Source organism: Patagioenas fasciata, chromosome 4 (genome assembly GCF_037038585.1).
Source record: "Patagioenas fasciata isolate bPatFas1 chromosome 4, bPatFas1.hap1, whole genome shotgun sequence".
Classification (NCBI taxonomy): domain Eukaryota; kingdom Metazoa; phylum Chordata; class Aves; order Columbiformes; family Columbidae; genus Patagioenas; species Patagioenas fasciata.
This window is the reverse complement of record NC_092523.1, coordinates 50,119,529-50,143,561: the sequence shown is the minus strand read 5'-3', so window position 1 is coordinate 50,143,561 and position 24,033 is coordinate 50,119,529.

Here is a 24,033-nt window from a genome sequence, read left to right as displayed (position 1 = left end):
ACGCGTCCTTAGCCTGTAGATTTGGATGCACAGAGTTCCCTGTGTTCGCAAGAGACAAGGGAATCGCGTCTGTACGCACAGAAGCAATAGCGGACCGTTTCCCTCGGAGTGAACGCGAAGAGCCGTCTATGTACTCGCAGACACGGGAACGTGCCTCAATGCGGTCACAGAGGCAGCAGCTTTTGCACAGATGCTGTGGTGATTCTGGCACTTTCCAGGCACACTCCTGAAAGCCGCGCACACTGCTGTTCACTCGCTAAACGACCTCTTGGGAAACACGTGTCCGGTCGATGGACCGCTCAGATTGCTTCTCGTGTAACTGTGAACTGTGTCAGCGCAGGGAATCCGTCTCTGTTGAGCAGATGTCAATCCTGCCTCGCTTTTGCTTTGTTGCCTCTACCAAGATGATTTCCCGTTTCTCTCTTCACTGGAGCACGCAGACACAGCCAACGCACATCAAGTGTCAAGAGACACGCTCTGCTGAGCTCAACGCTTGTGCAGATGCACATGTGCGACGAAGTCAACACACGTGCTTGTGGAGAGAAAGAAAGGGACTCCCAGGCGTGTGGAGCGACGGGGAGAAAGAGCGGGCGCTGAGGAACACAGTTTCAAACAGACTGTCTCCACACAAACAGGCACCTGTCTGCAGGTATCCTAGATCTTGATTCTTGAACTTGAGGAAACACGCGTCTGAGCAAAACTCCCAAACGCTTCCAGGAAAGACACACGCTCTGCCACAAGCACACAAGTGTTTGCCCTCAGCTATAGATCAGGGACAAGCTTGTGAAGAGATGCCCTGCTATTCTTTCGCCTTATGGCATCATGTGTTTCGTTCCTCTTGGAGATCGATTGTTAAACGTCTTTCCTAGGGCGACTGTGAAGCATTTGCCAGCGGAGGAGAAGTAGCACGGAGCAGCATTCAGTACTGCCTACGAGTGTCTTTGCTACCCTACTAGCGGAGCTCCAAGAACAGGCACACATCTTCAGGTACCTTCCAAATGTGGATTCCCCTGCAGCCCCGTAGGCGGGCGTGCAGTACGCCAACCACCAACGGACGTTTTTCCCCTCAAGCCTGTCAGGACGTTGCTCGTCCGTCTTTCCCTCAATAGATGGGAGTAGGCGCGCTTGCGGATGTGTGCGTGTGTGTGGCCACGCGTTTGCTTAGGCATCAGTGTGTGAAAAGGTAGGTGCTTTTCTCTAGCTGCGTGTGCGTGCACGTGGTGCTGGGTGCACATCCCTGGGTGCTCGTGGAAAGGTTTCTGCATGGTTTTCGCTGAGGAATCGTGTGTGTGCACATGGACAAAGAGAAGGCGCAGCAACCAGGTTCCAACGCCGAAGAAGGCAAAAGGCAAGGTTTCCGGCGCTATCTCCTTCTCTCCGCAGACCTAGTCGCGCAAAGCAAGCCGCTAAGCCGGCGACCGGCAAGAGAGCTACAACGAAGCATGCCGAACGGAGAAAATAGCAGCAGCTCATCTGTTCACACCTTGTTTCTGCCATGTGCTTGAACGCCAAGACGTTCGCGCTTCTGTGAGATGAAAGACGTCCTTCTGCGTATGTGGTTGCTCACACCGGTGCACTTGTTAGTGTATCCCTTCAGTCCTGGGCTGCGGGGCATTCAGAAGTGGCTCTGTGGAGACGTCTGCATAGAGGCAGCTGTCAGAACACGCACACTCGATTGTTCACCAAAACATATGCAGACGCGTCCTTAGCCTGTAGATTTGGATGCACAGAGTTCCCTGTGTTCGCAAGAGACAAGGGAATCGCGTCTGTACGCACAGAAGCAATAGCGGACCGTTTCCCTCGGAGTGAACGCGAAGAGCCGTCTATGTACTCGCAGACACGGGAACGTGCCTCAATGCGGTCACAGAGGCAGCAGCTTTTGCACAGATGCTGTGGTGATTCTGGCACTTTCCAGGCACACTCCTGAAAGCCGCGCACACTGCTGTTCACTCGCTAAACGACCTCTTGGGAAACACGTGTCCGGTCGATGGACCGCTCAGATTGCTTCTCGTGTAACTGTGAACTGTGTCAGCGCAGGGAATCCGTCTCTGTTGAGCAGATGTCAATCCTGCCTCGCTTTTGCTTTGTTGCCTCTACCAAGATGATTTCCCGTTTCTCTCTTCACTGGAGCACGCAGACACAGCCAACGCACATCAAGTGTCAAGAGACACGCTCTGCTGAGCTCAACGCTTGTGCAGATGCACATGTGCGACGAAGTCAACACACGTGCTTGTGGAGAGAAAGAAAGGGACTCCCAGGCGTGTGGAGCGACGGGGAGAAAGAGCGGGCGCTGAGGAACACAGTTTCAAACAGACTGTCTCCACACAAACAGGCACCTGTCTGCAGGTATCCTAGATCTTGATTCTTGAACTTGAGGAAACACGCGTCTGAGCAAAACTCCCAAACACTTCCAGGAAAGACACACGCTCTCCCACAAGCACACAAGTGTTTGCCCTCAGCTATAGATCAGGGACAAGCTTGTGAAGAGATGCCCTGCTATTCTTTCGCCTTATGGCATCATGTGTTTCGTTCCTCTTGGAGATCGATTGTTAAACGTCTTTCCTAGGGCGACTGTGAAGCATTTGCCAGCGGAGGAGAAGTAGCACGGAGCAGCATTCAGTACTGCCTACGAGTGTCTTTGCTACCCTACTAGCGGAGCTCCAAGAACAGGCACACATCTTCAGGTACCTTCCAAATGTGGATTCTCCTGCAGTCCCGTAGGCGGGCGTGCAGTACGCCAACCATCAACGGACGTTTTTCCCCTCAAGCCTGTCAGGACGTTGCTCGTCCGTCTTTCCCTCAATAGATGGGACTAGGCGCGCTTGCGGATGTGTGCGTGTGTGTGGCCACGCGTTTGCTTAGGCATCAGTGTGTGAAAAGGTAGGTGCTTTTCTCTAGCTGCGTGTGCGTGCACGTGGTGCTGGGTGCACATCCCTGGGTGCTCGTGGAAAGGTTTCTGCATGGTTTTCGCTGAGGAATCGTGTGTGTGCACATGGACAAAGAGAAGGCGCAGCAACCAGGTTCCAGCGCCGAAGAAGGCAAAAGGCAAGGTTTCCGGCGCTATCTCCTTCTCTCCGCAGACCTAGTCGCGCAAAGCAAGCCGCTAAGCCGGCGACCGGCAAGAGAGCTACAACGAAGCATGCCGAACGGAGAAAATAGCAGCAGCTCATCTGTTCACACCTTGTTTCTGCCATGTGCTTGAACGCCAAGACGTTCGCGCTTCTGTGAGATGAAAGACGTCCTTCTGCATATGTGGTTGCTCACACCGGTGCACTTGTTAGTGTATCCATTCAGTCCTGGGCTGCGGGGCATTCAGAAGTGGCTCTGTGGAGACGTCTGCATAGAGGCAGCTGTCAGAACACGCACACTCGATTGTTCACCAAAACATATGCAGACGCGTCCTTAGCCTGTAGATTTGGATGCACAGAGTTCCCTGTGTTCGCAAGAGACAAGGGAATCGCGTCTGTACGCACAGAAGCAATAGCGGACCGTTTCCCTCGGAGTGAACGCGAAGAGCCATCTATGTACTCGCAGACACGGGAACGTGCCTCAATGCGGTCACAGAGGCAGCAGCTTTTGCACAGATGCTCTGGTGATTCTGGCACTTTCCAGGCACACTCCTGAAAGCCGCGCACACTGCTGTTCACTCGCTAAACGACCTCTTGGGAAACACGTCTCCGGTCGATGGACCGCTCAGATTGCTTCTCGTGTAACTGTGAACTGTGTCAGCGCAGGGAATCCGTCTCTGTTGAGCAGATGTCAATCCTGCCTCGCTTTTGCTTTGTTGCCTCTACCAAGATGATTTCCCGTTTCTCTCTTCACTGGAGCACGCAGACACAGCCAACGCACATCAAGTGTCAAGAGACACGCTCTGCTGAGCTCAACGCTTGTGCAGATGCACATGTGCGACGAAGTCAACACACGTGCTTGTGGAGAGAAAGAAAGGGACTCCCAGGCGTGTGGAGCGACGGGGAGAAAGAGCGGGCGCTGAGGAACACAGTTTCAAACAGACTGTCTCCACACAAACAGGCACCTGTCTGCAGGTATCCTAGATCTTGATTCTTGAACTTGAGGAAACACGCGTCTGAGCAAAACTCCCAAACGCTTCCAGGAAAGACACACGCTCTGCCACAAGCACACAAGTGTTTGCCCTCAGCTATAGATCAGGGACAAGCTTGTGAAGAGATGCCCTGCTATTCTTTCGCCTTATGGCATCACGTGTTTCGTTCCTCTTGGAGATCGATTGTTAAACGTCTTTCCTAGGGCGACTGTGAAGCATTTGCCAGCGGAGGAGAAGTAGCACGGAGCAGCATTCAGTACTGCCTACGAGTGTCTTTGCTACCCTACTAGCGGAGCTCCAAGAACAGGCACACATCTTCAGGTACCTTCCAAATGTGGATTCCCCTGCAGCCCCGTAGGCGGGCGTGCAGTACGCCAACCACCAACGGACGTTTTTCCCCTCAAGCCTGTCAGGACGTTGCTCGTCCGTCTTTCCCTCAATAGATGGGAGTAGGCGCGCTTGCGGATGTGTGCGTGTGTGTGGCCACGCGTTTGCTTAGGCATCAGTGTGTGAAAAGGTAGGTGCTTTTCTCTAGCTGCGTGTGCGTGCACGTGGTGCTGGGTGCACATCCCTGGGTGCTCGTGGAAAGGTTTCTGCATGGTTTTCGCTGAGGAATCGTGTGTGTGCACATGGACAAAGAGAAGGCGCAGCAACCAGGTTCCAGCGCCGAAGAAGGCAAAAGGCAAGGTTTCCGGCGCTATCTCCTTCTCTCCGCAGACCTAGTTGCGCAAAGCAAGCCGCTAAGCCGGCGACCGGCAAGAGAGCTACAACGAAGCATGCCGAACGGAGAAAATAGCAGCAGCTCATCTGTTCACACCTTGTTTCTGCCATGTGCTTGAACGCCAAGACGTTCGCGCTTCTGTGAGATGAAAGACGTCCTTCTGCGTATGTGGTTGCTCACACCGGTGCACTTGTTAGTGTATCCATTCAGTCCTGGGCTGCGGGGCATTCAGAAGTGGCTCTGTGGAGACGTCTGCATAGAGGCAGCTGTCAGAACACGCACACTCGATTGTTCACCAAAACATATGCAGACGCGTCCTTAGCCTGTAGATTTGGATGCACAGAGTTCCCTGTGTTCGCAAGAGACAAGGGAATCGCGTCTGTACGCACAGAAGCAATAGCGGACCGTTTCCCTCGGAGTGAACGCGAAGAGCCATCTATGTACTCGCAGACACGGGAACGTGCCTCAATGCGGTCACAGAGGCAGCAGCTTTTGCACAGATGCTCTGGTGATTCTGGCACTTTCCAGGCACACTCCTGAAAGCCGCGCACACTGCTGTTCACTCGCTAAACGACCTCTTGGGAAACACGTCTCCGGTCGATGGACCGCTCAGATTGCTTCTCGTGTAACTGTGAACTGTGTCAGCGCAGGGAATCCGTCTCTGTTGAGCAGATGTCAATCCTGCCTCGCTTTTGCTTTGTTGCCTCTACCAAGATGATTTCCCGTTTCTCTCTTCACTGGAGCACGCAGACACAGCCAACGCACATCAAGTGTCAAGAGACACGCTCTGCTGAGCTCAACGCTTGTGCAGATGCACATGTGCGACGAACTCAACACACGTGCTTGTGGAGAGAAAGAAAGGGACTCCCAGGCGTGTGGAGCGACGGGGAGAAAGAGCGGGCGCTGAGGAACACAGTTTCAAACAGACTGTCTCCACACAAACAGGCACCTGTCTGCAGGTTATCCTAGATCTTGATTCTTGAACTTGAGGAAACACGCGTCTGAGCAAAACTCCCAAACGCTTCCAGGAAAGACACACGCTCTGCCACAAGCACACAAGTGTTTGCCCTCAGCTATAGATCAGGGACAAGCTTGTGAAGAGATGCCCTGCTATTCTTTCGCCTTATGGCATCATGTGTTTCATTCCTCTTGGAGATCGATTGTTAAACGTCTTTCCTAGGGCGACTGTGAAGCATTTGCCAGCGGAGGAGAAGTAGCACGGAGCAGCATTCAGTACTGCCTACGAGTGTCTTTGCTACCCTACTAGCGGAGCTCCAAGAACAGGCACACATCTTCAGGTACCTTCCAAATGTGGATTCCCCTGCAGCCCCGTAGGCGGGCGTGCAGTACGCCAACCATCAACGGACGTTTTTCCCCTCAAGCCTGTCAGGACGTTGCTCGTCCGTCTTTCCCTCAATAGATGGGAGTAGGCGCGCTTGCGGATGTGTGCGTGTGTGTGGCCACGCGTTTGCTTAGGCATCAGTGTGTGAAAAGGTAGGTGCTTTTCTCTAGCTGCGTGTGCTGGGTGCACGTGGTGCTGGGTGCACATCCCTGGGTGCTCGTGGAAAGGTTTCTGCATGGTTTTCGCTGAGGAATCGTGTGTGTGCACATGGACAAAGAGAAGGCGCAGCAACCAGGTTCCAGCGCCGAAGAAGGCAAAAGGCAAGGTTTCCGGCGCTATCTCCTTCTCTCCGCAGACCTAGTCGCGCAAAGCAAGCCGCTAAGCCGGCGACCGGCAAGAGAGCTACAACCAAGCATGCCGAACGGAGAAAATAGCAGCAGCTCATCTGTTCACACCTTGTTTCTGCCATGTGCTTGAACGCCAAGACGTTCGCGCTTCTGTGAGATGAAAGACGTCCTTCTGCGTATGTGGTTGCTCACACCGGTGCACTTGTTAGTGTATCCCTTCAGTCCTGGGCTGCGGGGCATTCAGAAGTGGCTCTGTGGAGACGTCTGCATAGAGGCAGCTGTCAGAACACGCACACTCGATTGTTCACCAAAACATATGCAGACGCGTCCTTAGCCTGTAGATTTGGATGCACAGAGTTCCCTGTGTTCGCAAGAGACAAGGGAATCGCGTCTGTACGCACAGAAGCAATAGCGGACCGTTTCCCTCGGAGTGAACGCGAAGAGCCGTCTATGTACTCGCAGACACGGGAACGTGCCTCAATGCGGTCACAGAGGCAGCAGCTTTTGCACAGATGCTCTGGTGATTCTGGCACTTTCCAGGCACACTCCTGAAAGTCGCGCACACTGCTGTTCACTCGCTAAACGACCTCTTGGGAAACACGTCTCCGGTCGACGGACCGCTCAGATTGCTTCTCGTGTAACTGTGAACTGTGTCAGCGCAGGGAATCCGTCTCTGTTGAGCAGATGTCAATCCTGCCTCGCTTTTGCTTTGTTGCCTCTACCAAGATGATTTCCCGTTTCTCTCTTCACTGGAGCACGCAGACACAGCCAACGCACATCAAGTGTCAAGAGACACGCTCTGCTGAGCTCAACGCTTGTGCAGATGCACATGTGCGACGAAGTCAACACACGTGCTTGTGGAGAGAAAGAAAGGGACTCCCAGGCGTGTGGAGCGACGGGGAGAAAGAGCGGGCGCTGAGGAACACAGTTTCAAACAGACTGTCTCCACACAAACAGGCACCTGTCTGCAGGTATCCTAGATCTTGATTCTTGAACTTGAGGAAACACGCGTCTGAGCAAAACTCCCAAACGCTTCCAGGAAAGACACACGCTCTGCCACAAGCACACAAGTGTTTGCCCTCAGCTATAGATCAGGGACAAGCTTGTGAAGAGATGCCCTGCTATTCTTTCGCCTTATGGCATCATGTGTTTCGTTCCTCTTGGAGATCGATTGTTAAACGTCTTTCCTCGGGCGACTGTGAAGCATTTGCCAGCGGAGGAGAAGTAGCACGGAGCAGCATTCAGTACTGCCTACGAGTGTCTTTGCTACCCTACTAGCGGAGCTCCAAGAACAGGCACACATCTTCAGGTACCTTCCAAATGTGGATTCCCCTGCAGCCCCGTAGGCGGGCGTGCAGTACGCCAACCATCAACGGACGTTTTTCCCCTCAAGCCTGTCAGGACGTTGCTCGTCCGTCTTTCCCTCAATAGATGGGAGTAGGCGCGCTTGCGGATGTGTGCGTGTGTGTGGCCACGCGTTTGCTTAGGCATCAGTGTGTGAAAAGGTAGGTGCTTTTCTCTAGCTGCGTGTGCGTGCACGTGGTGCTGGGTGCACATCCCTGGGTGCTCGTGGAAAGGTTTCTGCATGGTTTTCGCTGAGGAATCGTGTGTGTGCACATGGACAAAGAGAAGGCGCAGCAACCAGGTTCCAGCGCCGAAGAAGGCAAAAGGCAAGGTTTCCGGCGCTATCTCCTTCTCTCCGCAGACCTAGTCGCGCAAAGCAAGCCGCTAAGCCGGCGACCGGCAAGAGAGCTACAACGAAGCATGCCGAACGGAGAAAATAGCAGCAGCTCATCTGTTCACACCTTGTTTCTGCCATGTGCTTGAACGCCAAGACGTTCGCGCTTCTGTGAGATGAAAGACGTCCTTCTGCGTATGTGGTTGCTCACACCGGTGCACTTGTTAGTGTATCCATTCAGTCCTGGGCTGCGGGGCATTCAAGAGTGGCTCTGTGGAGACGTCTGCATAGAGGCAGCTGTCAGAACACGCACACTCGATTGTTCACCAAAACATATGCAGACGCGTCCTTAGCCTGTAGATTTGGATGCACAGAGTTCCCTGTGTTCGCAAGAGACAAGGGAATCGCGTCTGTACGCACAGAAGCAATAGCGGACCGTTTCCCTCGGAGTGAACGCGAAGAGCCGTCTATGTACTCGCAGACACGGGAACGTGCCTCAATGCGGTCACAGAGGCAGCAGCTTTTGCACAGATGCTCTGGTGATTCTGGCACTTTCCAGGCACACTCCTGAAAGTCGCGCACACTGCTGTTCACTCGCTAAACGACCTCTTGGGAAACACGTCTCCGGTCGATGGACCGCTCAGATTGCTTCTCGTGTAACTGTGAACTGTGTCAGCGCAGGGAATCCGTCTCTGTTGAGCAGATGTCAATCCTGCCTCGCTTTTGCTTTGTTGCCTCTACCAAGATGATTTCCCGTTTCTCTCTTCACTGGAGCACGCAGACACAGCCAACGCACATCAAGTGTCAAGAGACACGCTCTGCTGAGCTCAACGCTTGTGCAGATGCACATGTGCGACGAAGTCAACACACGTGCTTGTGGAGAGAAAGAAAGGGACTCCCAGGCGTGTGGAGCGACGGGGAGAAAGAGCGGGCGCTGAGGAACACAGTTTCAAACAGACTGTCTCCACACAAACAGGCACCTGTCTGCAGGTATCCTAGATCTTGATTCTTGAACTTGAGGAAACACGCGTCTGAGCAAAACTCCCAAACGCTTCCAGGAAAGACACACGCTCTGCCACAAGCACACAAGTGTTTGCCCTCAGCTATAGATCAGGGACAAGCTTGTGAAGAGATGCCCTGCTATTCTTTCGCCTTATGGCATCATGTGTTTCGTTCCTCTTGGAGATTGATTGTTAAACGTCTTTCCTAGGGCGACTGTGAAGCATTTGCCAACGGAGGAGAAGTAGCAAGATTTGGAGTTAGGCGTTGGGGTTAGGTTGAGATTTGGGGTTAGGTTTAGATTTGGGGTTAGGGGTTGGGGTTTAGGGGTTGGGGTTAGGTTTAGATTTGGGGTTAGGGTTTGGGGTTAGGGATTGGGGTTAGGTTTAGATTTGGGGTTAGGGGTTGGGGTTAGGGTTTGGGTTTAGGGTTTGGGGTTAGGTTTAGATTTGGGGTTAGGGGTTGGGGTTAGGTTTAGATTTGGGGTTAGGGGTTTGGGTTTAGGGGTTGGGGTTAGGTTTAGATTTGGGGTTAGGGGTTGGGGTTAGGGGTTGGGGTTAGGCTTAGATTTGGGGTTAGGGGTTGGGGTTTAGGGTTTGGGGTTAGGGGTTGGGGTTAGGTTTAGATTTGGGGTTAGGGGTTAGGGTTAGGGTTTGGGGTTAGGGATTAGGGTTAGGTTTAGATTTGGGGTTAGGGGTTGGGGTTAGGGGTTGGGGTTAGGTTTAGATTTGGGGTTAGGTTTAGATTTGGGTTTAGGGGTTGGGGTTAGGGTTTGGGGTTAGGGATTGGGGTTAGGTTTAGATTTGGGGTTAGGGGTTGGGGTTTAGGGGTTGGGGTTAGGTTTAGATTTGGGGTTAGGTTTTGGGGTTAGGGATTGGGGTTAGGTTTAGATTTGGGGTTTGGTTTAAATTTGGGGTTGGGGCTTGGGGTTAGGGGTTGGGGTTAGGTTTAGATTTGGGGTTAGGGGTTGGGGTTAAGGTTTGGGGTTAGGGATTGGGGTTAGGTTTAGATTTGGAGTTAGGGGTTGGGGTTAGGTTTAGATTTGGGGATAGGTTTAGATTTGGGATTAGGGGTTGGGGTTAGGGGTTGGTGTTAGGGGTTGGGGTTAGGGGTTGAGGTTAGGTTTAGATTTGGGGTTAGGGTTTGGGGTTAGGGATTGGGGTTAGGTTTAGATTTGGGGTTAGGGGTTGGGGTTAGGGTTTGGGGTTAGGGATTGGGGTTAGGTTTAGATTTGGGGTTAGGTTTAAATTTGGGGTTGGGGGTTGGGGTTAGGTTTAGATTTGGGGTTAGGGGTTGGGGTTAGGCTTAGATTTGGGGTTAGGTTTAGATTTGGTGTTAGGCGTTGGGGTTAGGGGTTGGGGTTAGGGATTGGGGTTAGGTATGGATTTGGAGTTAGGGGTTGGGGTTAGGTTTTGATTTGGGGTTAGGTTTAGATTTGCGGTTAGGGGTTGGGGTTAGGGGTTGGGTTTAGGGGTTAAGGTTAGGGGTTGAGGTTAGGTTTAGATTTGGGGTTAGGGGTTGGGGTTAGGGGTTGGGGTTAGGTTTAGATTTGGGGTTAGGGTTTGGGGTTTAGGGGTTGGGGTTAGGGATTGGGGTTAGGTTTAGATTTGGGGTTAGGGGTTGGGGTTAGGTTTAGATTTGGGGTTAGGGGTTGGGGTTTAGGGGTTGGGGTTAGGATTAGATTTGGGGTTAGGGTTTGGGGTTAGGGGTTGGGGTTAGGTTTAGATTTGGGGTTAGGGGTTGGGGTTAGGGTTTGGGGTTAGGGATTGGGGTTAGGTTTAGATTTGAAGTTAGGGGTTGGGGTTAGGGTTTGGGGTTAGGGATTGGGGTTAGGTTTAGATTTGGGGTTAGGGTTTGGGGTTAGGTTTAGATTTGGGATTAGGGGTTGGGGTTTAGGGGTTAGGGTTAGGTTTAGATTTGGGTTTAGGGGTTGGGGTTAAGGGTTGGGGTTAGGGATTGGGGTTAGGTTTAGATTTGGGGTTAGGGGTTGAGGTTTAGGGGTTGGGGTTAGGTTTAGATTTGGGTTTAGGGGTTGGGGTTAGGGTTTGGGGTTAGGGATTGGGGTTAGGTTTAGATTTGGGGTTTGGGGTTGGGGTTAGGGTTTGGGGTTAGGGATTGGGGTTAGGTTTAGATTTGGGGTTAGGGTTTGGGGTTAGGTTTAGATTTGGGGTTAGGGGTTGGGGTTTAGGGGTTGGGGTTAGGTTTAGATTTGGGTTTAGGGTTTGGGGTTAGGGGTTGGGGTTAGGTTTAGATTTGGGGTTAGGGGTTGGGGTTTAGGGGTTGGGGTTAGGTTTAGATTTGGGTTTAGGGGTTGGGGTTAGGGTTTGGGGTTAGGGATTGGGGTTAGGTTTAGATTTGGGGTTAGGGGTTGGGGTTTAGGGGTTGGGGTTAGGTTTAGATTTGGGGTTAGGGTTTGGGGTTAGGGATTGGGGTTAGGTTTAGATTTGCGGTTAGGTTTTGATTTGGGGTTGGGGTTTGGGGTTAGGGTTTGGGGTTAGGAATTGGGGTTAGGCTTAGATTTGGGGTTAGGTTTAAATTTGGGGTTAGGGTTTGGGGTTAGGGGTTGGGGTTAGGTTTAGATTTGGGGTTAGGGGTTGGGGTTAGGGTTTGGGGTTAGGGATTGGGGTTAGGTTTAGATTTGGAGTTAGGGGTTGGGGTTAGGTTTAGATTTGGGGTTAGGGGTTGGGGTTAGGTTTAGATTTGGAGTTAGGGGTTGGGGTTTAGGGGTTGGGGTTAGGTTTAGATTTGGGTTTAGGGGTTGGGGTTAGGGTTTGGGGTTAGGGATTGGGGTTAGGTTTAGATTTGGGGTTAGGGGTTGGGGTTAGGGTTTGGGGTTAGGGATTGGGGTTAGGTTTAGATTTGGGGTTAGGGTTTGGGGTTAGGTTTAGATTTGGGATTAGGGGTTGGGGTTTAGGGGTTGGGGTTAGGTTTAGATTTGGGTTTAGGGGTTGGGGTTAAGGGTTGGGGTTAGGGATTGGGGTTAGGTTTAGATTTGGGGTTAGGGGTTGAGGTTTAGGGGTTGGGGTTAGGTTTAGATTTGGGTTTAGGGGTTGGGGTTAGGGTTTGGGATTAGGGATTGGGGTTAGGTTTAGATTTGGGGTTAGGGGTTGGGGTTAGGGTTTGGGGTTAGGGATTGGGGTTAGGTTTAGATTTGGGGTTAGGGTTTGGGGTTAGGTTTAGATTTGGGATTAGGGTTTGGGGTTAGGGGTTGGGGTTAGGTTTAGATTTGGGTTTAGGGTTTGGGGTTAGGGGTTGGGGTTAGGTTTAGATTTGGGGTTAGGGGTTGGGGTTTAGGGGTTGGGGTTAGGTTTAGATTTGGGTTTAGGGGTTGGGGTTAGGGTTTGGGGTTAGGGATTGGGGTTAGGTTTAGATTTGGGGTTAGGGGTTGGGGTTTAGGGGTTGGGGTTAGGTTTAGATTTGGGGTTAAGGTTTGGGGTTAGGGATTGGGGTTAGGTTTAGATTTGGGGTTAGGGTTTGGGGTTAGGGGTTGGGGTTAGGTTTAAATTTGGGGTTAGGGTTTGGGGTTAGGGGTTGGGGTTAGGTTTAGATTTGGGGTTAGGGGTTGGGGTTAGGGGTTGGGGGTAGGGGTTGGGGTTAGGGGTTGAGGTTAGGTTTAGATTTGGGGTTAGGGGTTGGGGTTAGGGTTTGGGGTTAGGGATTGGGGTTAGGTTTATATTTGGGGTTAGGGGTTGGGGTTAGGGGTTGGGGTTAGGTTTAGATTTGGGGTTAGGTTTAGATTTGGGTTTAGGGGTTGGGGTTAGGGTTTGGGGTTAGGGATTGGGGTTAGGCTTAGATTTGGGGTTAGGGGTTGGGGTTTAGGGGTTGGGGTTAGGTTTAGATTTGGGGTTAGGTTTTGGGATTAGGGATTGGGGTTAGGTTTAGATTTGGGGTTAGGTTTAAATTTGGGGTTGGGGGTTGGGGTTAGGGGTTGGGGTTAGGTTTAGATTTGGGGTTAGGGGTTGGGGTTAAGGTTTGGGGTTAGGGATTGGGGTTAGGTTTAGATTTGGAGTTAGGGGTTGGCGTTAGGTTTAGATTTGGGGTTAGGTTTAGATTTGGGGTTAGGGGTTGGGGTTAGGGGTTGGGGTTAGGGGTTGAGGTTAGGTTTAGATTTGGGGTTAGGGGTTGGGGTTAGGGGTTGGGGTTAGGTTTAGATTTGGGTTTAGGGGTTGGGGTTAGGGATTGGGGTTAGGTTTAGATTTGGGGTTAGGGGTTGGGGTTAGGTTTAGATTTGGGGTTAGGGGTTGGGGTTAGGGTTTGGGGTTAGGTTTAGATTTGGGGTTAGGGTTTGGGGTTAGGGTTTGGGGTTAGGTTTAGATTTGGGGTTAGGGGTTGGGGTTAGGGTTTGGGGTTAGGGATTGGGGTTAGGTTTAGATTTGGGGTTAGGGGTTGGGGTTAGGGTTTGGGGTTAGGGATTGGGGTTAGGTTTAGATTTGGGGTTAGGGGTTGGGGTTTAGGGGTTGGGGTTAGGTTTAGATTTGGGTTTAGGGGTTGGGGTTAGGGTTTGGGGTTAGGGATTGGGGTTAGGTTTAGATTTGGGGTTAGGGGTTGGGGTTTAGGGGTTGGGGTTAGGTTTAGATTTGGGGTTAGGGTTTGGGGTTAGGGATTGGGGTTAGGTTTAGATTTGGGGTTAGGTTTAAATTTGGTGTTGGGGGTTGGGGTTAGGGTTTGGGGTTAGGGATTGGGGTTAGGCTTAGATTTGGGGTTAGGTTTAGATTTGGGGTTAGGGTTTGGGGTTAGGGGTTGGGGTTAGGTTTAGATTTGGGGTTAGGGGTTGGGGTTAGGGGTTGGGGTTAGGGATTGGGGTTAGGTTTAGATTTGGAGTTAGGGGTTGGGGTTAGGTTTAGATTTGGGGTTAGGGGTTGGGGTTAGGGTTTGGGGTTAGGGATTGGGGTTAGGTTTAGATTTGGGGTTAGGGGTTGGGGTTTAGGGGTTGGGGTTAGGTTTAGATTTGGGGTTAGGGTTTGGGGTTAGGGGTTGGGGTTAGGTTTAGATTTGGGGTTAGGGGTTGGGGTTAGGGTTTGGGGTTAGGGTTTGGGGTTAGGTTTAGATTTGGGGTTAGGGTTTGGGGTTAGGGGTTGGGGTTAGGTTTAGATTTGGGGTTAGGGGTTGGGGTTAGGGTTTGGGGTTAGGGTTTGGGGTTAGGTTTAGATTTGGAGTTAGGGGTTGGGGTTAGGTTTAGATTTGGGGTTAGGGGTTGGGGTTAGGTTTAGATTTGGGGTTAGGGTTTGGGGTTTAGGGGTTGGGGTTAGGTTTAGATTTGGAGTTAGGGGTTGGGGTTAGGTTTAGATTTGGGGTTAGGGGTTGAGGTTAGGTTTAGATTTGGGTTTAGGGGTTGGGGTTAGGGGTTGGGGTTAGGTTTAGATTTGGGGTTAGGGGTTGGGGTTTAGGAGTTGGGGTTAGGTTTAGATTTGGGGTTAGGGTTTGGGGTTAGGGATTGGGGTTAGGTTTAGATTTGGGGTTAGGGGTTGGGGTTAGGGTTTGGGGTTAGGGATTGGGGTTAGGTTTAGATTTGGGGTTAGGGGTTGGGGTTAGGTTTAGATTTGGAGTTAGGGGTTGGGGTTTAGGGGTTGGGGTTAGGTTTAGATTTGGGGTTAGGGTTTGGGTTTAGGGGTTGGGGTTAGGTTTAGATATGGGGTTAGGGGTTGGGGTTAGGTTTAGATTTGGGGTTAGGGGTTGGGGTTAGGTTTAGATTTGGGGTTAGGGTTTGGGGTTAGGGGTTGGGGTTAGGTTTAGATTTGGGGTTAGGGATTGGGGTTAGGTTTAGATTTGGAGTTAGGGGTTGGGGTTAGGTTTAGATTTGGGGTTAGGGGTTGGGGTTAGGGTTTGGGGTTAGGGATTGGGGTTAGGTTTAGATTTGGGGTTAGGGGTTGGGGTTTAGGGGTTGGGGTTAGGTTTAGATTTGGGGTTAGGGTTTGTGGTTAGGGGTTGGGGTTAGGTTTAGATTTGGGGTTAGGGGTTGGGGTTAGGGTTTGGGGTTAGGGATTGGGGTTAGGTTTAGATTTGGGGTTAGGTTTAAATTTGGGGTTGGGGGTTGGGGTTAGGGTTTGGGGTTAGGGATTGGGTTTAGGCTTAGATTTGGGGTTAGGTTTAGATTTGGGGTTAGGGTTTGGGGTTAGGGGTTGGGGTTAGGTTTAGATTTGGGGTTAGGTTTAGATTTCGGGTTAGGGGTTGGGGTTAGGGGTTGGGTTTAGGGGTTGGGGTTAGGGGTTGAGGTTAGGTTTAGATTTGGGGTTAGGGGTTGGGGTTAGGGGTTGGGGTTAGCTTTAGATTTGGGGTTAGGGTTTGGGGTTTAGGGGTTGGGGTTAGGGATTGGGGTTAGGTTTAGATTTGGGGTTAGGGGTTGGGGTTAGGTTTAGATTTGGGGTTAGGGGTTGGGGTTTAGGGGTTGGGGTTAGGTTTAGATTTGAGGTTAGGGTTTGGGGTTAGGGGTTGGGGTTAGGTTTAGATTTGGGGTTAGGGGTTGGGGTTAGGGTTTGGGGTTAGGGATTGGGGTTAGGTTTAGATTTGGGGTTAGGGGTTGGGGTTAGGGTTTGGGGTTAGGGATTGGGGTTAGGTTTAGATTTGGAGTTAGGGGTTGGGGTTAGGTTTAGATTTGGGGTTAGGGGTTGGGGTTAGGTTTAGATTTGGAGTTAGGGGTTGGGGTTTAGGGGTTGGGGTTAGGTTTAGATTTGGGTTTAGGGGTTGGGGTTAGGGTTTGGGGTTAGGGATTGGGGTTAGGTTTAGATTTGGGGTTAGGGGTTGAGGTTTAGGGGTTGGGGTTAGGTTTAGATTTGGGTTTAGGGGTTGGGGTTAGGGTTTTGGGTTAGGGATTGGGGTTAGGTTTAGATTTGGGGTTAGGGGTTGGGTTTAGGGTTTGGGGTTAGGGATTGGGGTTAGGTTTAGATTTGGGGTTAGGGTTTGGGGTTAGGTTTAGATTTGGGATTAGGGGTTGGGGTTTACGGGTTGGGGTTAGGTTTAGATTTGGGTTTAGGGTTTGGGGTTAGGGGTTGGGGTTAGGTTTAGATTTGGGGTTAGGGGTTGGGGTTAGGGGTTGGGGTTAGGGATTGGGGTTAGGTTTAGATTTCGGGTTAGGGGTTGGGGTTAGGGGTTGGGGTTAGGGATTGGGGTTAGGTTTAGATTTGGAGTTAGGGGTTGGGGTTAGGTTTAGATTTGGGGTTAGGGGTTGGGGTTAGGGTTTGGGGTTAGGTTTAGATTTGGGTTTAGGGGTTGGGGTTAGGGTTTGGGGTTAGGGATTGGGGTTAGGTTTAGATTTGGGGTTAGGGGTTGAGGTTTAGGGGTTGGGGTTAGGTTTAGATTTGGGTTTAGGGGTTGGGGTTAGGGTTTTGGGTTAGGGATTGGGGTTAGGTTTAGATTTGGGGTTAGGGGTTGGGTTTAGGGTTTGGGGTTAGGGATTGGGGTTAGGTTTAGATTTGGGGTTAGGGTTTGGGGTTAGGTTTAGATTTGGGATTAGGGGTTGGGGTTTACGGGTTGGGGTTAGGTTTAGATTTGGGTTTAGGGTTTGGGGTTAGGGGTTGGGGTTAGGTTTAGATTTGGGGTTAGGGGTTGGGGTTAGGGGTTGGGGTTAGGGATTGGGGTTAGGTTTAGATTTCGGGTTAGGGGTTGGGGTTAGGGTTTGGGGTTAGGGATTGGGGTTAGGTTTAGATTTGGAGTTAGGGGTTGGGGTTAGGTTTAGATTTGGGGTTAGGGGTTGGGGTTAGGGTTTGGGGTTAGGGATTGGGGTTAGGTTTAGATTTGGGGTTAGGGGTTGGGGTTTAGGGGTTGGGGTTAGGTTTAGATTTGGGGTTAGGGTTTGGGGTTAGGGGTTGGGGTTAGGTTTAGATTTGGGGTTAGGGGTTGGGGTTAGGGTTTGGGGTTAGGGTTTGGGGTTAGGTTTAGATTTGAAGTTAGGGGTTGGGGTTAGGTTTAGATTTGGGGTTAGGGGTTGGGGTTAGGTTTAGATTTGGGGTTAGGGTTTGGGGTTTAGGGGTTGGGGTTAGGTTTAGATTTGGGGTTAGGGGTTGGGGTTAGGGTTTGGGGTTAGGGATTGGGGTTAGGTTTAGATTTGGGGTTAGGGGTTGGGGTTAGGGGTTGAGGTTAGGTTTAGATTTGGGGTTAGGGGTTGGGGTTTAGGGGTTGGGGTTAGGTTTAGATTTGGGGTTAGGGGTTGGGGTTTAGGGGTTGGGGTTAGGTTTAGATTTGGGGTTAGGGTTTGGGGTTAGGGATTGGGGTTAGGTTTAGATTTGGGGTTAGGGGTTGGGGTTAGGGTTTGGGGTTAGGGATTGGGGTTAGGTTTATATTTGGGGTTAGGGGTTGGGGTTAGGTTTAGATTTGGAGTTAGGGGTTGGGGTTTAGGGGTTCGGGTTAGGTTTAGATTTGGGGTTAGGGTTTGGGGTTAGGGGTTGGGGTTAGGTTTAGATATGGGGTTAGGGGTTAGGGTTAGGTTTAGATTTGGGGTTAGGGGTTGGGGTTAGGTTTAGATTTGGGGTTAGGGTTTGGGGTTAGGGGTTGGGGTTAGGTTTAGATTTGGGGTTAGGGATTGGGGTTAGGTTTAGATTTGGAGTTAGGGGTTGGGGTTAGGTTTAGATTTGGCGTTAGGGGTTGGGGTTAGGGTTTGGGGTTAGGGATTGGGGTTAGGTTTAGATTTGGGGTTAGGGGTTGGGGTTTAGGGGTTGGGGTTAGGTTTAGATTTGGGGTTAGGGTTTGGGGTTAGGGGTTGGGGTTAGGTTTAGATTTGGGGTTAGGGGTTGGGGTTAGGGTTTGGGGTTAGGGATTGGGGTTAGGTTTAGATTTGGGGTTAGGTTTAAATTTGGGGTTGGGGGTTGGGGTTAGGGTTTGGGGTTAGGGATTGGGTTTAGGCTTAGATTTGGGGTTAGGTTTAGATTTGGGGTTAGGGTTTGGGGTTAGGGGTTGGGGTTAGGTTTAGATTTGGGGTTGGGGTTAGGGTTAGGGTTTGGGGTTAGGGATTGGGGTTAGGTTTGGATTTGGAGTTAGGGGTTGGGGTTAGGTTTAGATTTGGGGTTAGGTTTAGATTTGGGGTTAGGGGTTGGGGTTAGGGGTTGGGTTTAGGGGTTGGGGTTAGGGGTTGAGGTTAGGTTTAGATTTGGGGTTAGGGGTTGGGGTTAGGGGTTGGGGTTAGCTTTAGATTTGGGGTTAGGGTTTGGGGTTTAGGGGTTGGGGTTAGGGATTGGGGTTAGGTTTAGATTTGGGGTTAGGGGTTGGGGTTAGGTTTAGATTTGGGGTTAGGGGTTGGGGTTTAGGGGTTGGGGTTAGGATTAGATTTGGGGTTAGGGTTTGGGGTTAGGGGTTGGGGTTAGGTTTAGATTTGGGGTTAGGGGTTGGGGTTAGGGTTTGGGGTTAGGGATTGGGGTTAGGTTTAGATTTGGAGTTAGGGGTTGGGGTTAGGTTTAGATTTGGGGTTAGGGGTTGGGGTTAGGGTTTTGGGTTAGGGATTGGGGTTAGGTTTAGATTTGGGGTTAGGGGTTGGGGTTAGGGTTTGGGGTTAGGGATTGGGGTTAGGTTTAGATTTGCGGTTAGGGTTTGGGGTTAGGTTTAGATTTGGGATTAGGGGTTGGGGTTTAGGGGTTGGGGTTAGGTTTAGATTTGGGTTTAGGGGTTGGGGTTAGGGTTTGAGGTTAGGGATTGGGGTTAGGTTTAGATTTGGGGTTAGGGGTTGGGGTTTAGGGGTTGGGGTTAGGTTTAGATTTGGGGTTAGGGTTTGGGGTTAGGGATTGGGGTTAGGTTTAGATTTGCGGTTAGGTTTAGATTTGGGGTTGGGGTTTGGGGTTAGGTTTTGGGGTTAGGGATTGGGGTTAGGCTTAGATTTGGGGTTAGGTTTAGATTTGGGGTTAGGGTTTGGGGTTAGGGGTTGGGGTTAGGTTTAGATTTGGGCTTAGGGGTTGGGGTTAGGGTTTGGGGTTAGGGATTGGGGTTAGGTTTAGATTTGGAGTTAGGGGTTGGGGTTAGGTTCAGATTTGGGGTTAGGGGTTGGGGTTTAGGGGTTGGGGTTAGGTTTAGATTTGGGGTTAGGGTTTGGGGTTAGGGATTGGGGTTAGGTTTAGATTTGGGGTTAGGGGTTGGGGTTAGGTTTAGATTTGGGGTTAGGGGTTGGGGTTTAGGGGTTGGGGTTAGGATTAGATTTGGGGTTAGGGTTTGGGGTTAGGGGTTGGGGTTAGGTTTAGATTTGGGGTTAGGGGTTGGGGTTAGGGTTTGGGGTTAGGGATTGGGGTTAGGTTTAGATTTGGAGTTAGGGGTTGGGGTTAGGTTTAGATTTGGGGTTAGGGGTTGGGGTTAGGTTTAGATTTGGAGTTAGGGGTTGGGGTTTAGGGGTTGGGGTTAGGTTTAGATTTGGGTTTAGGGGTTGGGGTTAGGGTTTGGGGTTAGGGATTGGGGTTAGGTTTAGATTTGGGGTTAGGGGTTGAGGTTTAGGGGTTGGGGTTAGGTTTAGATTTGGATTTAGGGGTTGGGGTTAGGGTTTTGGGTTAGGGATTGGGGTTAGGTTTAGATTTGGGGTTAGGGGTTGGGGTTAGGTTTAGATTTGGGATTAGGGGTTGGGGTTTACGGGTTGGGGTTAGGTTTAGATTTGGGTTTAGGGTTTGGGGTTAGGGGTTGGGGTTAGGTTTAGATTTGGGGTTAGGGGTTGGGGTTAGGGGTTGGTGTTAGGGATTGGGGTTAGGTTTAGATTTGGAGTTAGGGGTTGGGGTTAGGTTTAGATTTGGGGTTAGGGGTTGGGGTTAGGGTTTGGGGTTAGGGATTGGGGTTAGGTTTAGATTTGGGGTTAGGGGTTGGGGTTTAGGGGTTGGGGTTAGGTTTAGATTTGGGGTTAGGGTTTGGGGTTAGGGGTTGGGGTTAGGTTTAGATTTGGGGTTAGGGGTTGGGGTTAGGGTTTGCGGTTAGGGTTTGGGGTTAGGTTTAGATTTGGAGTTAGGGGTTGGGGTTAGGTTTAGATTTGGGGTTAGGGGTTGGGGTTAGGTTTAGATTTGGGGTTAGGGTTTGGGGTTTAGGGGTTGGGGTTAGGTTTAGATTTGGGGTTAGGGGTTGGGGTTAGGGTTTGGGGTTAGGGATTGGGGTTAGGTTTAGATTTGGGGTTAGGGGTTGGGGTTAGGGGTTGAGGTTAGGTTTAGATTTGGGTTTAGGGGTTGGGGTTAGGGGTTGGGGTTAGGTTTAGATTTGGGGTTAGGGGTTGGGGTTTAGGGGTTGGGGTTAGGTTTAGATTTGGGGTTAGGGTTTGGGGTTAGGGATGGGGGTTAGGTTTAGATTTGGGGTTAGGGGTTGGGGTTAGGGTTTGGGGTTAGGGATTGGGGTTAGGTTTAGATTTGGGGTTAGGGGTTGGGGTTAGGTTTAGATTTGGAGTTAGGGGTTGGGGTTTAGGGGTTGGGGTTAGGTTTAGATTTGGGGTTAGGGTTTGGGGTTAGGGGTTGGGGTTAGGTTTAGATATGGGGTTAGGGGTTGGGGTTAGGTTTAGATTTGGGGTTAGGGGTTGGGGTTAGGTTTAGATTTGGGGTTAGGGTTTGGGGTTAGGGGTTGGGGTTAGGTTTAGATTTGGGGTTAGGGATTGGGGTTAGGTTTAGATTTGGAGTTAGGGGTTGGGGTTAGGTTTAGATTTGGGGTTAGGGGTTGGGGTTAGGGTTTGGGGTTAGGGATTGGGGTTAGGTTTAGATTTGGGGTTAGGGGTTGGGGTTTAGGGGTTGGGGTTAGGTTTAGATTTGGGGTTAGGGTTTGAGGTTAGGGGTTGGGGTTAGGTTTATATTTGGGGTTAGGGGTTGGGGTTAGGGTTTGGGGTTAGGGATTGGGGTTAGGTTTAGATTTGGGGTTAGGTTTAAATTTGGGGTTGGGGGTTGGGGTTAGGGTTTGGGGTTAGGGATTGGGTTTAGGCTTAGATTTGGGGTTAGGTTTAGATTTGGGGTTAGGGTTTGGGGTTAGGGGTTGGGGTTAGGTTTAGATTTGGGGTTAGGGGTTGGGGTTAGGGTTTGGGGTTAGGGATTGGGGTTAGGTTTGGATTTGGTGTTAGGGGTTGGGGTTAGGTTTAGATTTGGGGTTAGGTTTAGATTTGGGGTTAGGGGTTGGGGTTAGGGGTTGGGTTTAGGGGTTGGGATTAGGGGTTGAGGTTAGGTTTAAATTTGGGGTTAGGGGTTGGGCTTAGGGGTTGGGGTTAGCTTTAGATTTGGGGTTAGGGTTTGGGGTTTAGGGGTTGGGGTTAGGGATTGGGGTTAGGTTTAGATTTGGGGTTAGGGGTTGGGGTTAGGTTTAGATTTGGGGTTAGGGGTTGGGGTTTAGGGGTTGGGGTTAGGATTAGATTTGGGGTTAGGGTTTGGGGTTAGGGGTTGGGGTTAGGTTTAGATTTGGGGTTAGGGGTTGGGGTTAGGGTTTGGGGTTAGGGATTGGGGTTAGGTTTAGATTTGGAGTTAGGGGTTGGGGTTAGGTTTAGATTTGGGGTTAGGGGTTGGGGTTAGGGTTTTGGGTTAGGGATTGGGGTTAGGTTTAGATTTGGGGTTAGGGGTTGGGGTTTAGGGGTTGGGGTTAGGTTTAGATTTGGGGTTAGGGTTTGGGGTTAGGGGTTGGGGTTAGGTTTAGATTTGGGGTTAGGGGTTGGGGTTAGGGTTTGGGGTTAGGGATTGGGGTTAGGTTTAGATTTGGAGTTAGGGGTTGGGGTTAGGTTTAGATTTGGGGTTAGGGGTTGGGGTTAGGTTTAGATTTGGAGTTAGGGGTTGGGGTTTAGGGGTTGGGGTTAGGTTTAGATTTGGGTTTAGGGGTTGGGGTTAGGGTTTGGGGTTAGGGATTGGGGTTAGGTTTAGATTTGGGGTTAGGGGTTGAGGTTTAGGGGTTGGGGTTAGGTTTAGATTTGGGTTTAGGGGTTGGGGTTAGGGTTTTGGGTTAGGGATTGGGGTTAGGTTTAGATTTGGGGTTAGGGGTTGGGGTTAGGGTTTGGGGTTAGGGATTGTGGTTAGGTTTAGATTTGGGGTTAGGGTTTGGGGTTAGGTTTAGATTTGGGATTAGGGGTTGGGGTTTACGGGTTGGGGTTAGGTTTAGATTTGGGTTTAGGGTTTGGGGTTAGGGGTTGGGGTTAGGTTTAGATTTGGGGTTAGGGGTTGGGGTTTAGGGGTTTGGGTTAGGTTTAGATTTGGGTTTAGGGGTTGGGGTTAGGGTTTGAGGTTAGGGATTGGGGTTAGGTTTAGATTTGGGGTTGGGGGTTGGGGTTTAGGGGTTGGGGTTAGGTTTAGATTTGGGGTTGGGGTTTGGGGTTAGGTTTTGGGGTTAGGGATTGGGGTTAGGCTTAGATTTGGGGTTAGGTTTAGATTTGGGGTTAGGGTTTGGGGTTAGGGGTTGGGGTTAGGTTTAGATTTGGGGTTAGGGGTTGGGGTTAGGGTTTGGGGTTAGGGATTGGGGTTAGGTTTAGATTTGGAGTTAGGGGTTGGGGTTAGGTTCAGATTTGGGGTTAGAGGTTGGGGTTTAGGGGTTGTGGTTAGGTTTAGATTTGGGGTTAGGGTTTGGGGTTAGGGATTGGGGTTAGGTTTAGATTTGGGGTTAGGGGTTGGGGTTAGGTTTAGATTTGGGGTTAGGGGTTGGGGTTTAGGGGTTGGGGTTAGGATTATATTTGGGGTTAGGGTTTGGGGTTAGGGGTTGGGGTTAGGTTTAGATTTGGGGTTAGGGGTTGGGGTTAGGGTTTGGGGTTAGGGATTGGGGTTAGGTTTAGATTTGGAGTTAGGGGTTGGGGTTAGGTTTAGATTTGGGGTTAGGGGTTGGGGTTAGGGTTTGGAATTAGGGATTGGGGTTAGGTTTAGATTTGGGTTTAGGGGTTGGGGTTTAGGGGTTGGGGTTAGGTTTAGATTTGGGGTTAGGGTTTGGGGTTAGGGGTTGGGGTTAGGTTTACATTTGGGGTTAGGGGTTGGGGTTAGGGTTTGGGGTTAGGGATTGGGGTTAGGTTTAGATTTGGGGTTAGGGGTTGGGGTTAGGGTTTGGGGTTAGGGATTGGGGTTAGGTTTAGATTTGGGGTTAGGGTGTGGGGTTAGGTTTAGATTTGGGATTAGGGGTTGGGGTTTAGGGGTTGGGGTTAGGTTTAGATTTGGGTTTAGGGTTTGGGGTTAGGGGTTGGGGTTAGGTTTAGATTTGGGGTTAGGGGTTGGGGTTAGGGGTTGGGGTTAGGTTTAGATTTGGGTTTAGGGGTTGGGGTTAGGGTTTGGGGTTAGGGATTGGGGTTAGGTTTAGATTTGGGGTTAGGGGTTGGGGTTTAGGGGTTGGGGTTAGGTTTAGATTTGGGCTTAGGGTTTGGGGTTAGGGATTGGGGTTAGGTTTAGATTTGCGGTTAGGTTTAGATTTGGGGTTGGGGTTTGGGGTTAGGTTTTGGGGTTAGGGATTGGGGTTAGGCTTAGATTTGGGGTTAGGTTTAGATTTGGGGTTAGGGTTTGGGGTTAGGGGTTGGGGTTAGGTTTAGATTTGGGGTTAGGGGTTGGGGTTAGGGTTTGGGGTTAGGGATTGGGGTTAGGTTTAGATTTGAAGTTAAGGGTTGGGGTTAGGTTCAGATTTGGGGTTAGGGGTTGGGGTTTAGGGGTTGGGGTTAGGTTTAGATTTGGGGTTAGGGTTTGGGGTTAGGGATTGGGGTTAGGTTTAGATTTGGGGTTAGGGGTTGGGGTTAGGGTTTGGGGTTAGGGGTTGGGGTTAGGTTTAGATTTGGGGTTAGGGGTTGGGGTTAGGTTTAGATTTGGGGTTAGGGGTTGGGGTTAGGGTTTGGGGTTAGGGATTGGGGTTAGGTTTAGATTTGGAGTTAGGGGTTGGGGTTAGGTTTAGATTTGGGGTTAGGGGTTGGGGTTAGGTTTTGGGGTTAGGGATTGGGGTTAGGTTTAGATTTGGGGTTAGGGGTTGGGGTTTAGGGGTTGGGGTTAGGTTTAGATTTGGGGTTAGGGTTTGGGGTTA